This window comes from Ascaphus truei, chromosome 21 (genome assembly GCF_040206685.1).
Source record: "Ascaphus truei isolate aAscTru1 chromosome 21, aAscTru1.hap1, whole genome shotgun sequence".
NCBI lineage: Eukaryota > Metazoa > Chordata > Amphibia > Anura > Ascaphidae > Ascaphus > Ascaphus truei.
The window spans coordinates 10,441,845-10,454,186 of NC_134503.1; the positions used below are offsets into that span (position 1 = coordinate 10,441,845).

Below are 12,342 nucleotides of genomic sequence, written 5' to 3' on the forward strand. Positions count from 1 at the left end.
CCCAAAAACCTGACCCGTTGGCCCCTGAGGACTGGACTTGCCCACTCCTGGTCTAAGAAGACACCCAGGATAAGTGACTTGATGACTGAGGGTCCTGTCTTGTATGAATTCTATTAGAACTGTGTCTTGTATAATTGAAGGCTTTTTCATTGAATTGCTGCAGAATACAGGGTTTTCTGGCAACAAAAGTACCGATTTCTGCCTACATCACAATAAAAATGAAAACTTTTGCTGTCATTGATAGATTAAGTCGACTATGATGTCACCTGTGAGCTCATAATAACAAGAACACTATTTAATTGCTATCCAAATGCCGATGCTAAAACAGAGACACAGATCCTGAACTCCTTAATGTTACAGGGACTTCAAAAGCAGCTCTAGCTTATATAGATCTTTATATATCTTTGGATGGTGGATCTGATTTTAAAATCTACTGATTTTTTTTATATATATATATATATATATATATATATATATATATATATATATATATATTAGATACACGTTTGTTACTTAGTTTGAATATCTGTATTATTTTCTAGGGTCTCCTGTTTCTCCAATGAATCGGTATGACCAAATATCGACCTGTTTCCAGCCTGCCCAATCGCCCTATTTTTGGCCCGGCAGACTTCAGTTTTTAACTGAAGAACATAAGTGAAGGTACTGAAATAAAAATTCACTAACTGCATCAACTTGTGCGCAACCATAAACTGTGTTTCAGTGGATGGAAGATGCTCTGTTTTAATAGCTCGATTAACTGTGAACTGTGGTTGGGAACTGTATTTTTTTCCCCTATTACTTTTAATGCTTGAAACTATATTGATATTGATTGCTCACAAACAAAAGTTATAACAGAGATGACCGCTCTCTTTGAAGGCCAATAGTCAACAACCTATTTCGCACCTCTCGTGTACACTCAACGGCTTAATTTGTCCCCTTACCAGTGTCACAAGACAAAATGCCAACTTTCATATTTTATTACATAATTTCATCTCAAATCCAAATCAACGAAATTGCTTAAAACCATAGAAAAGTACGTTTTCAAATGTAGGACTTTTGCTGTCCAAATCAGCTGCAGTTGGGACATTCCCTACGAATTCTGAACAGTCTGGCTAAATGCAGTAAAACCCAATTGTACGTTTGCAGTTTTAGAATGTGCTTGGCTGGGGTAAGGGACATATTTACCTAACTAGAGTGCTAGTCCTTAGTAAAGCCTTATAGGGCCTATTCACTGTTCGCTAAGACTTAACGTGATTAGTAAACCTGGACCTTTTATTTATCATGCTATGTCTGAAGTATCCAAAGATGCTATGCGTTTTCCCTTGGTAAAGAAAGGTTAAAAACTCATTCACAAGCTGGAGACACATTCCCCTCTCTCTTTGCCCATTCTCACCACATACACATCCGCAATCCTGCAGTTGCTCATCCCTGTGTCATTTATTCCAGTTTATACATTTCCAGTGCACCAAACATCCTTAAATGTAGAGCAACCATAACCTAAAATATTGCCCACACCCATGGCATTTCGACCATACAGTACTAAGTTCTGTATAGTGTCTGCCCCAATGCCTTCTAATCCACAGTAAGGCTACGGCCCCAGTATTTACTGCTGCACGCACGCCTGTCGACCTGGTGGCACGTGCACAGATAAAAAGTCGCAATCGGCGGTCTGTAGGGGAGCGATGGGATGCACTGGGCCATAACAGAGGGGCGCGGCCTTGACAGGGCATATATGCCCTTCCATTGGCTGCCCACCGACCTCGTGACCCCGTTGCGGCACGGGAAGACAAAATTTGTGTCTTCCTTGCCAGCGTACGCGTCATCGCGCATTGCGCGCACACACACGGCCACTGGGGCCTGGCCTAATATTGAACGGTATAGCACGCCCCTGATAACCTCTGTGCTCTCAGAGTGGCAGGTAGCACATTGAACAGGGTATATTGTAACAGTAGACCTCTTGGAAGTACATTTTTTTTTTTTTTTTTTTTTTAATATTGAGTGGTGAAGGAAGCAGACGCGGCTGTTTGAACGACTTGTATTGTTTGGTATAGCAATGCATAGCAGGCCACTTTGGTAGCTAACAGATTTATTTATAAAATATTTTACCAGGAGGTAATACATTGAGCGTTACCTCTCGTTTTCAAGTATGTCCTGGGCATAGAGTTAAGACAAATAATACATGGATACAAATACAGTTACATAAGTGAACAGGGTATACATTATATACAAGACATAGCATGCACCGTTAGAGATAATATATGTTATAGGCGTATGTAACAGTTACAGACCAGATTAAAATGTGAGACAGCTTTAGTTTTCAAAGAACTTAGACTGGTGGCGGCTGTGAGTCACCGGTAGATTGTTCCTGTTGTGGGGTGCACGGTAAGAGGAGGAGCGGCCGGATACTTTGCTGAACCTTGGGACCACGAACAGTCTTTTGGAGTCAGATCTCAGATAAGTGCTGCATGTGGTAGGGGTGAGGAGCTTGTTCAGATAGACGGGTAGCTTGCCCAGAAAGTATTTGAAGGCAAGACAGGAAAGATGAACTTTGCGCCTAGACTCGAGTGATGACCAATCTAGTTCTTTGAGCATTTCGCAATGATGTGTTGTAGTTGCATTGGAGAACAAAACGGCATATTGAATTGTAGAGGGTGTCAAGTTTGCTAAGGTGGGTTTGGGGTGCCGAGCCGTATACTATGTCCCCGTAGTCTGTTATTGCCATTAGCATCTGCTGTGCGATACGCTTTCTGACAAGCAGACTTAGGGAGGATTTGTTCCTGAAAAGTACACCTAGTTTGGCGTAGGTTTTGGATGTCAGGGTATCAATGTGCATCCCGAATGTTAAATGGGAGTCAAACCATATACCCAAGTTTTTAAAACTAGTAACAGGAGTTAGGGTTGTGTTAGCGTTGGTTCTGATCTGGAGCTCAGTCATTGGAAGCTTTAAAAATGTAGCCTGGTCCCACATACCGTTGTTACAGTCTTGTCAGTGTTTAGAAACAGTTTGCTTTGGGAAATCCAATTTTCAAGTCTGAAAACGTCAGATTGAAGTATGTGTTAAAGCAGCGGTGCGCAAACTGGGGGGCGTGAGACTGCCGACGGGGGGCGCTGGGTTTACAGAGGCCCCGCGCGCTTCCCGAAGGCACTTAAATTAGGTGCCGGGGGAGCTGCAGGGCCTCTGTAAACCTAACTTACCGCGGCTTCCTCCCTGTGTCGCCATAGCAACGCGGTGTCAAAATGACGCTGCGAGGTCATGTGACGCCACGTTGCTATGGCAACGTGACATCATGACGCCGGAGCGCGGGTAAGTGGGGGTTGGGGGGGGGGGCGCGGGAGTGAGGGGACCGCCGGCAGGGGGGCGCAGGAAAAAAGTTTGCGCCCCCCTGTGTTAAAGGTCGGAGACGCTATGGCTGTGTGCATAAGAATGTGTCATCTGCATACATGTGTATTGAAGCTTCCTTACAAGCTGTAGGAAGATCATTGATGAACAGAGCCTTGCGGGAACCCACAGGTGATATCCAAGGGGTCGGAGTTAGAGCCTGAGATGGACACATTTTGGGATCTATCTGATAGGTAGGAATGAAACCAGTTTTTAAAGCATGTTTCCCAAGTCCAGAGCACTGGAGTTTGTTAAGCAGGATAGCATGGTCAACAGTATCAAAAGCCTTTGCAAAATCTAGAAATATTGCACCAGTGAGTTGTCCCTTTCCATTCCACACTGGATTTCATTGCAAACATTTAGCAGGGTAGTTACGGTAGAGTGTTTGGGGCGAAAGCCAGATTGGAATTGTCTAGGGAAATTTATCTTGGTATAGTAATCGCTTAATTGGGAGTGAACACATTTTTCCATGACTTTAGATAGTATTGGGTATAGTACAGGTTAATGCAGTTCTCAACTCCAGTCCTCAATAAGCACCAACAGGTCATGTTTTCAGGCTATCCCTGCTTCAGCACAGATGGCTCAGTCTTCAACTGACCCACTGATTAAGCCACCTGTGCTGAAGCTGCAATATCCTTAAAATCTGACCTGTTTGGTGGGTGTTGAGAACCTTTGGGTTAACGCATGAGCTGTGATAAAGGGCCATAGATGCAGGCAGATGCTCACTTGCTGTATGTATTGGCAACTTTAAATAGTGGTTTTGGAACCAGAGCATTCATTAGACTGTAATCTGTAACTTGTTATAACTGAATTGTTTTACATCGCAGCAAGATAATGTTCAGGGGTGGGAAGGAGTTCAAATTAATCTATACTGACCTCTTACACTATACCGGTATACATTTTCTTCAATCACGATTTGTGGGACATAACGTATGGTAATAATAATAATATAACGTACGGTGACGTTTTATGAAAAGCAGTCAGGGCAGCAAATGGAATTACCAGTTTCTGATTTATACAGAGGTGTATAGCTACCCCTGTGTTATTCGTGCCACATGGTATTGTATTTGTAGCCCCATAATATTCTTTGCCATTCATATTGCGCAGTCCAAATCTAGTATGAACAAAATCCCACACTCTTTGGAATATAAAGATAGTGGTTCAAATAATAGTAGTGTGAATGCTTTAAAAAAAATAGAAGCCAACCATTAATGTTTAGTATTTTGCTGGGGATATAAATGACCAGCAGCACATCTCTGCACAGCTCCCACTGCATGCATACAATAAGCACAGTGCTGCTGCCTGTGAGGGCTTCTCTGCCTTTACCTAAGTAGAATAGGAGGGGAGTAATGTACACGGGAGATGGGGGGAGAGCAGCTCCCACTGTCCCCTCTCCTCAGTCAGCCTGATTGCAGCACCTCTTGTTTCTGTGTACTTGATACATGCACATTACTACATTAAGTTTCTGCATGGATGCGCAGTGCATTAGCCCCAGAACAAAGGTCACATCAACCCGCTGACCGTGGAGTCACCCCCCGAACTTGTCTCTCTTTTTTTTCTCCCCCGGCCAGTCGATTAAGGTGAGGGGGGTTGGGGAGGGGCAAGGTTGCTGGGACTTGTAGTCACTCGATCCTCCCCTTCTGATTTCCTTTCCACGCCTCACATCCGGCCCCCGAACTACAACTCCCAGCAGGCTCGGCCGGGGTCCCCGCGCCTGCGCGCCGGTAAGCCCCCTCCCCTTCGAACTCATCTATTATGCTGCCTTGCTGAGGATAAAAAAAAAAAAAAAAAAAAAAAAGAAGAGCAACTGGAGGGGGACTGTACGGCAAACGTTACGGGAGCCGCTGGGGGAAAAGTAATATATTTTACGATTACTCTTATCTATTCTTTGTGACCTCTCCTTGCACGGGGTGCAGTAAGGAGCCGGAAGGCCAGGGAGGGAGCAGCAGATACACGGGGCTCTCCCCTCCTCCTCCAGCGCCGGCCGCTGCAGCCTTTGTACCGTGCAACAATGTAACAAAGCCAGCGCGGAGGTTTGATACATTGTGGCCGGTTTCCTGCTCGCAGTGGGCGCGCGCGCTCTGGGGCTGAGTGCAGGAGCTGGGCGCGTAGGGCATGGGGGTGGGGGGGTGCCGCTCTCTCGCTCTCTCTCGCTTTCCAACAGGCCCAAGGCGGGGAGGGGGCGGGTGTGTGCACCCAGCACCTCTATGCTGCAGGCTGCACATCCCGGAGAGCAGGCGGGAGACAGAGCCAGCCCTATGAGAAGGATTGTCCCTGCCCGCCATCTTTTGAAGGGGAGGATGGGGGGGCGCTGGGTGGAGAGGCGGGTTGCAGCTAGTGGGTCTGGCTGTGTGAGATCGGGGATCCCCCCCACCCCCCTCTCTTTCAGCTCCCTCCCGGGGACATCACAAGTGCACACACTGCTTCCTCCCAGCCTCTCCTTCACACTGCTTCCAATAAAGGATTTCTCTTCTATCTTCTTGATCACAGGGAGGTGGTCTCTCTCCTTATTGCCTGATGTGATCATTTATTTACCTGTTGCACTTCTTCCCATGTATTTCCCTTCTGTGGTAATGTTGCACAGCGCTGCGTACATTGTTGGCGCGATGTAAATAACATTATACATACAGGTGTTATTGGTGTGAATCCAGATGTTGATTGGGATTCTGTTTTCTGTGGGTATCTTGTCTCTGTAAAATAAAGTGGGTATAACTTGGAAGATGTTTGGATGCTGACTGAACCCGCTGTTGCCTTTTCTTGGAGGACAAGTCTCTGTCTTGTTGGTTAGGCTGTAATAATCCTCCAGTATAAGAGTTGGAATATGAAAGGCTTGTTGTGTCAAAAGTGTGTTGTTGGGGATTCTGCTTCCTAATGACTGATATTAAATGTAACACTCAGAGAGTACACTAGATCAAGTAGTACAGTTTTCATTGAGATCTTACAAATGATGAAATCATGAGGAGTTGGTCGTGATCTGGTGAATGGGCACAAGGAAGGCATATGGAGAGTTGACTTTTGGGTTTTTAGGGTGCTATTGAAATGGGATAAATGCTACTATTTGGGGGAAGCAAAGGATGACAAACACGCAGGGTTATTCGTTGAACTGCAATAGTGCTGAATGCGGCACTGTCACACTAACACCTATTTAAGTCTGTGACTTTCTGTGCAGTAGTGCTCTGATCGGTACTAGCACAGTTTAGGGAATAACCCCCTAAATATTCGTGTCAAACATACCTTTTATTTAGCTCTCAAGTTATATTAAACATTCATTCTTTTCGCACTTGTTTGACTTTGTTGTTTAGTGTAAAAGTCTGCGTCGTTATCTCCTTAGAACATTTTCAGCAGTATACTCCTGAAGTTAGTAGTTTTGTTCTTTGTTTATATTGACTAAAACCGCAACTGGAAATTAATTCCTCTTTGCTGCAAGGCGTAGAAAGTGATCGGCTTTTAAATTGGGTCTGTCTTCGTTTGCCTCAGGTGTTCTGATAAAACAGAAACTTTATGTACCACTTGGAAATAACATCTGGGTTTACTCCCTTCTCTGTGCCCTGTTTTTCTTGATGTCATGTTGCAGATGTTCTGACAGTTGTCATGCTCAAGACCTGACTTCAGTCACGACCTGAGATTTATAGATAGGAACTCAGGATAGTTTAACAACTTTTTATTTCTTTTTAATCCTATATACAACATATTTGCATTTTTTTTAACGGTTAACAAAAACTTTCAAACTTGCATGCAATTTTTCCTTCATTGGTTGCATAAGTGTGTGTGTGTGTGTGTGTGTGTGTGTGTGTGTGTATACACACGCACACACGCACACACGCACACCGTCTTACTGACAGCCGTGATAGCATTTATTATAAATATACAACTTGGGAAGCATATTTCAAACCTGACTTGGCCCAAACTTTCTTCTTCTTCTTCATAATCAACAAACCTACCAGCAAACGTTTCTGTTGATTGTGCAACAGAGCATCATTTGTTTAGCCTTACCCTGTTCTTCCCCACTGTCTTAATACAGGTAAAAGTACTGCACATAATATAGAGCTGGCAACCTATCACCCTACACATGCCAGCCCCATTATTTAACGTGGAATTAAGTTAAGGATACAAGGTCAAGAGCTCAATCCAAACTAAGCTGTAGTTTTACACAGGGAAAAATGAGCCCACTTGATGTCTATTTAACCTAAAATAACAGGACACCTCTGCACATGTGCACTGGTCATGCATAGTCTGTTTTTGTGATCACATTGGGTCATGGCTTCCAGTTTTTTGGGGCACATCAGATCACTGCTCCCTTTCCTTGCGACCTAATCCATCCCTTATTATGCACAATCAATGCTAAAATGTGGCACCAAAATGTCACTGAAGTATGCTGGTCTTTGACCCTGTACGAAGCGTAGCTAACTACATGACAGAGTTGTGAGTAAACATGGGGACACGTATATTAAAGCAGGGTTTCTCCAGTCTTCAAGCGCCCCACCAACACATCAGGTTTTAAGGATATCCCTGCTTCAGCACAGGTGGCTCAATTAGTCTTCAAGTAAGCCTCTGAGCCACCTGTGCTGAAGCTGGGATATCCTTACAACCTGACCGGTTGGGGGGGGGGGGGGGTCCCGAGGACTGGAGTTGAGAACCCCTGTACTAAAGTAATTTTGTAATTTGTGGAGCATTGTAGTAAATAGGTTCATTTACCCATCATTTTTCAGATATTACCTTAGTGGGATTAGTTCATCGGTGTCTCAGTGGTGTACTGCATACAGAAGGTTGGTTTAATACTCCTTTAGGGAATATGATGGTAGTTGGATTATTTATGTCGCCATTTGGGAATGTGGTGTCAATGAGAGAGATTATATCCCTCTTTTGGGAAATAACACATTGGTGTGTTGACTCCACTTGAAATTAGTCCTGTGTAGTTTTTGTTTTTCTCATGGGTACCCACAGCATGTCCATACTAAATTTAAACCAGCTTGTTTTTTTAAAGTCTTATTTGCGCTCATTGGTACATTTCTGTGCAAAAATGTTCACCAATACGTATAAATGTTGAAAGTATTTATCGATTGCACAGCCAAAGAGCAGATAATTTCCATGCACAGTGCATCCATGTTCTGAAGAGAAGGGTCTAATTTGTATTGTCTAAACCAGGGGTGTGCAACACTAGTACTCCAAGACCCCCCAATAGGTCAGATTTTAGGGATATCCCAGCTTCAGCACTTCGACTGAGCCATTGATTAAGCCACCTGACCTGTTGGAGGTTCGAAATAGTGTTCTAAACTGAGAAGGTATTTCCACTAGGTCAGATGAAGCTGCACTTTATGTTGGCACAGTTTGTGGACTTTGTTACTACATGGCTACTTTTTCCTCCCAATCTGTTAAATTAGTGACATTTCGGAAGGCACTTATTTATAGAAAGCTCCGAAGTGGCCCATCGCTCATATCGGAATGTTAGAGGAGATTTCAAAGTTCTCAACGGGGAACAAAAAAAAAAAATATGCAGGGATCAATCTGTTGGTTTACAGCTCTGCCAAATTCAAACACCTTTGCCACTAATTCTTATTGTCAGATGAGTAAATGCAACAGAAATTGGATTAGGTTTCAGAACGCCACTATTATGGGTTTAGGAAAGTCTTTTCACTTGCATAAGATTGCAAGCTTTTGGATAGTTGTTTAGTAAGACTGTGTTGTGTGCCCTACGTCATACAAACAGCACTATGAGGTCATATTTTGTTCTTTATATGAACGCATACAAACTACTTCTCTTGTTTTAAATGCGGACTAATGAGTTCTATTTGCAGCTCTAAGTAGAGAATCCCTTATGTTTATTCGTATTTATTTTTGTATGTGCTACTCGCTCAGAAACTCGGTACTAGAGTGCGTTCTTGACCAGCTTGGAACAGAGAGTCATCAATATGTACAGACTTCAGTGTGTGTTCCACTGGGAGCCTACAATGCATTGCAGGGCAGATAAAACCCACTGGCATTTAACCCACTGCATTGCAGGGCAGATAAAACCCACTGGCAAGCTAACACTTAGACTGATTTACTTTCTGTGAATTGTACCTTTACTGCCAGCCTGTCACCCTGATTACTTCCTTTATTGTAAGACTCCTCTGGTAGGTTTCTATTTTAGACATGAATCGGTGTTGACATTTTCCTGTGTAGGCTCTTTCACGACTCTGCTGTGATCACTACAATGTTGGCATTTCCGCAACCTTCTTTCCTCTGCTATTCCCTAAATATTGACTAACCACAGCCGCGGGTATACTATGTTATTTTCATAGTAGTATTTGAAAATATGCACAGATAAAGAACACATTTGGACTCCACTTTTAGCTATGGCTGTGTCTGTGAGGACCTATACATATGTATTGCGGTGTGGGACTTGTACTAATAACTTGTAGTTGCCATTGTCAAGTCTTTCCTGTATTATAAACCCCTCCATGTCTCCTACATTTGTGGTCAGGAAATGCTTTGGGAATCAGCTGCTGAATTTGTTTTATCTTGCTTGCATTTAGGTTTTTCTGATGTAGCTGGTGTACGCTTTCCACTGATCATTGGTTGTTGTACATACTTCCTGTCCCAAAAAAAAGGCAATAAAAGTATTAGAAAAGTTTCTCGAAATGTGCTGGCATTCTCCTAGTTATAAAGGGTTCCCTACTTAGTGCTGGCCAGTCATTTTGTCTGATTCAGCAGTCTGAATGGGAGGTGGCACAGAAAGAGCTGGGACTGTTTATAGATGCCACAATAGCGGTTGATGCTGAGATTAATCACCGGCATTGAATGTCAAACATGCTAAGGGAAGAGAGTACTTCTGTCACAGACGTGTACACCAATTAGAATACTCCATAGATGGAAAAGGAAGGATTAACCATGTATCCGGAGGAGCACCTACACAAAATGTGCAGGTCGCGCTGCATTTTGTCATTTCACCTCTCATCTTTGTTGGACGGACTGCGCAAAGGTAGAACTTTGGGGAGCTTTAAAATACTGGAGATTTGTGTGTTGCGCTGGCATTAGAAAATACCTTAAGTAAAGCACATTAAATGCCCTCATTTGTCATTGTTCTGCAGCACAATGTTCTGGAGGTATCTCAAACAGAAGCGGATTTAAGCAGAAGTGGCAGCAGAGAAGAAGCCAAGTAATGTGCTAGGATCCAGGCTTGCACTACTCTCAACATTCAGTAGCTTACACCGCAGCTATGTCTGGCTGTGTTGATTGCCCCTTGTTGCATAGCTATCCCCTAGTCCTGCTGCAAAAAAAAAAAGGTTATAGGATATCTTAGCTGTGTATGTCCATATGCTGACACCACCTTTCTGTGGCAGTAAGATTGAAGGTCACAAAAAATATGCTCCGGGGGGCTTTGACTTTCATGTTTTCTTCCTATCCACTGAGCTACTCTTCCCTACTCTGCTCGCAACTGTAGTCGATCATGTGCATCGCCAACACGTTAGTATTTTTTTCCCTCTTGGCTTTATATAGTGCAGGCACTGCAGCACAACCTGCTGTGACCAAGAGCAGGTTGCCTGCTCTGTCTCCTGACTCACTTCCTCCTGCATTCCTTCTGTTCTCTAACTCCTCGAACAACCCCCGCTGACTAATCTCCCAGTGCACATAAGCACTCAGTCATGCCTTATGGTCCTACTTACGGCATCCTCAAGGTAATAACCCTCTCCTCTGCTTCAACCATGTGTTATAATGCGTTACTCAGACGGGAATTATTCAATGTGCAGCCTCTGTCCCCCAAATATTGGGAATTAAACCGCGTTGCAGTGTCTTTATCAGCGTCTTGTGCAGTGTTTGTCATTTGTTGTTGTTAAAATATAGTTTGTAGTATTTGAAATTTAAGTCTGTAATTCTTTCTGCTAAACCACGTTACTGGGATTCGGGAAACAAGAATACTTTTGAGCACATTCACGTGTCCCTAAACCTGCCTTAGGCTGCGTCCATACGGCGCGTACAGGCCGCACCTCTGAGGCACGCCATAGAGAGTGCGACGGCGCAACCGCGTTTTCAGACGACCAAAGGAACAAAATTGATTTTGTCTCGTGACGGCTGGGTCACTTCAGCGGTTCAGCCAATGAGGGTGAACCGCTCATGTGATGTCACGGCCACGCCTCCCCGTCACTGTGGATCGCTCGGCCGACAGGCATGTGTGATGTCAGTCGCGCACGCCCACTATATCCGTGGTCTTCAGCAATGCTTCCACTGCAGCCAGGGATTCTGGTTAATGACTTGAAAATGATCACTCGGTGCATGTCACTTTGATTCCTATCCCATTTAATGTGGATCCCTTTTAAAGCAGCAGAAGATTATTTTTTTTTAGGCTGGTAGTATGGTGTCTGGAGCTGAACCGCGTTCATTTCAGGTCCGCACACCCGCAGGTTTAAAGCTCCCGGTCCAATAGCAATCCGCGGGACCTTTAAATCCGCCGTTTCTATAGCCCCGCACAGCCCACCCGGAGATGCTACCAGCACTCCCTACAGAGGTAAGTATTTTGGGAAGGGGGGGTGGTTGGGGTTTATGGGGTTCACTAAATGGCTGTCATTGCAGCAGAAGAGGACCAAAGATGCAAAGTTCTGTGAGGGAGATCATGTGACCAGGAAGTTACTAGATACAATTGGTGCACTGCTAGAGAGAGGGCAGAGCTGAAAAAGTGGTGTGCCAGAGCCTGTTTCAGAAGAGGAAGGGGATGTGACTTTGTAATTGGTTACTATAGGAAAAAAAATGCTTGTTACATTATAATACATTAAAAATGTCATTCAGAGTCGATTAAAAAAAAAAGCTACACTTATTTTCTCATTGTACAGAACTGATTTATTTAAACAAAACACAGGTAGGATATTGTGTGGTCTGCAGCTTTAAATAACCATCATAAAGTGTTTTTTTTTTGCGTATGCAAAAGTACAACTTGTGCCTCTGTGTAGCAGAATAATTAAGGCAAAATGTACCTTTCTGTTTATGAA

General features: G+C 43.9%; 1 protein-coding gene across 6 annotated transcripts in view; it reads left to right on the forward strand.

The window, feature by feature from the left end:
- Nucleotides 1–12,342, forward strand: part of BRD3 (bromodomain containing 3) — a 47,618-nt gene that overhangs the window by 4,725 nt on the left and 30,551 nt on the right. For 5 of the 6 annotated variants that reach the window (XM_075578932.1, XM_075578930.1, XM_075578928.1 and 2 more), the window contains exon 3: nucleotides 543–660. The gene's annotated coding sequence lies outside the window, so the exon portion shown is untranslated. Of the gene's footprint in view, nucleotides 1–542; nucleotides 661–5,088; nucleotides 5,235–12,342 lie in introns of those variants that run through there. The other variant, XM_075578929.1, reaches the window with a different exon arrangement.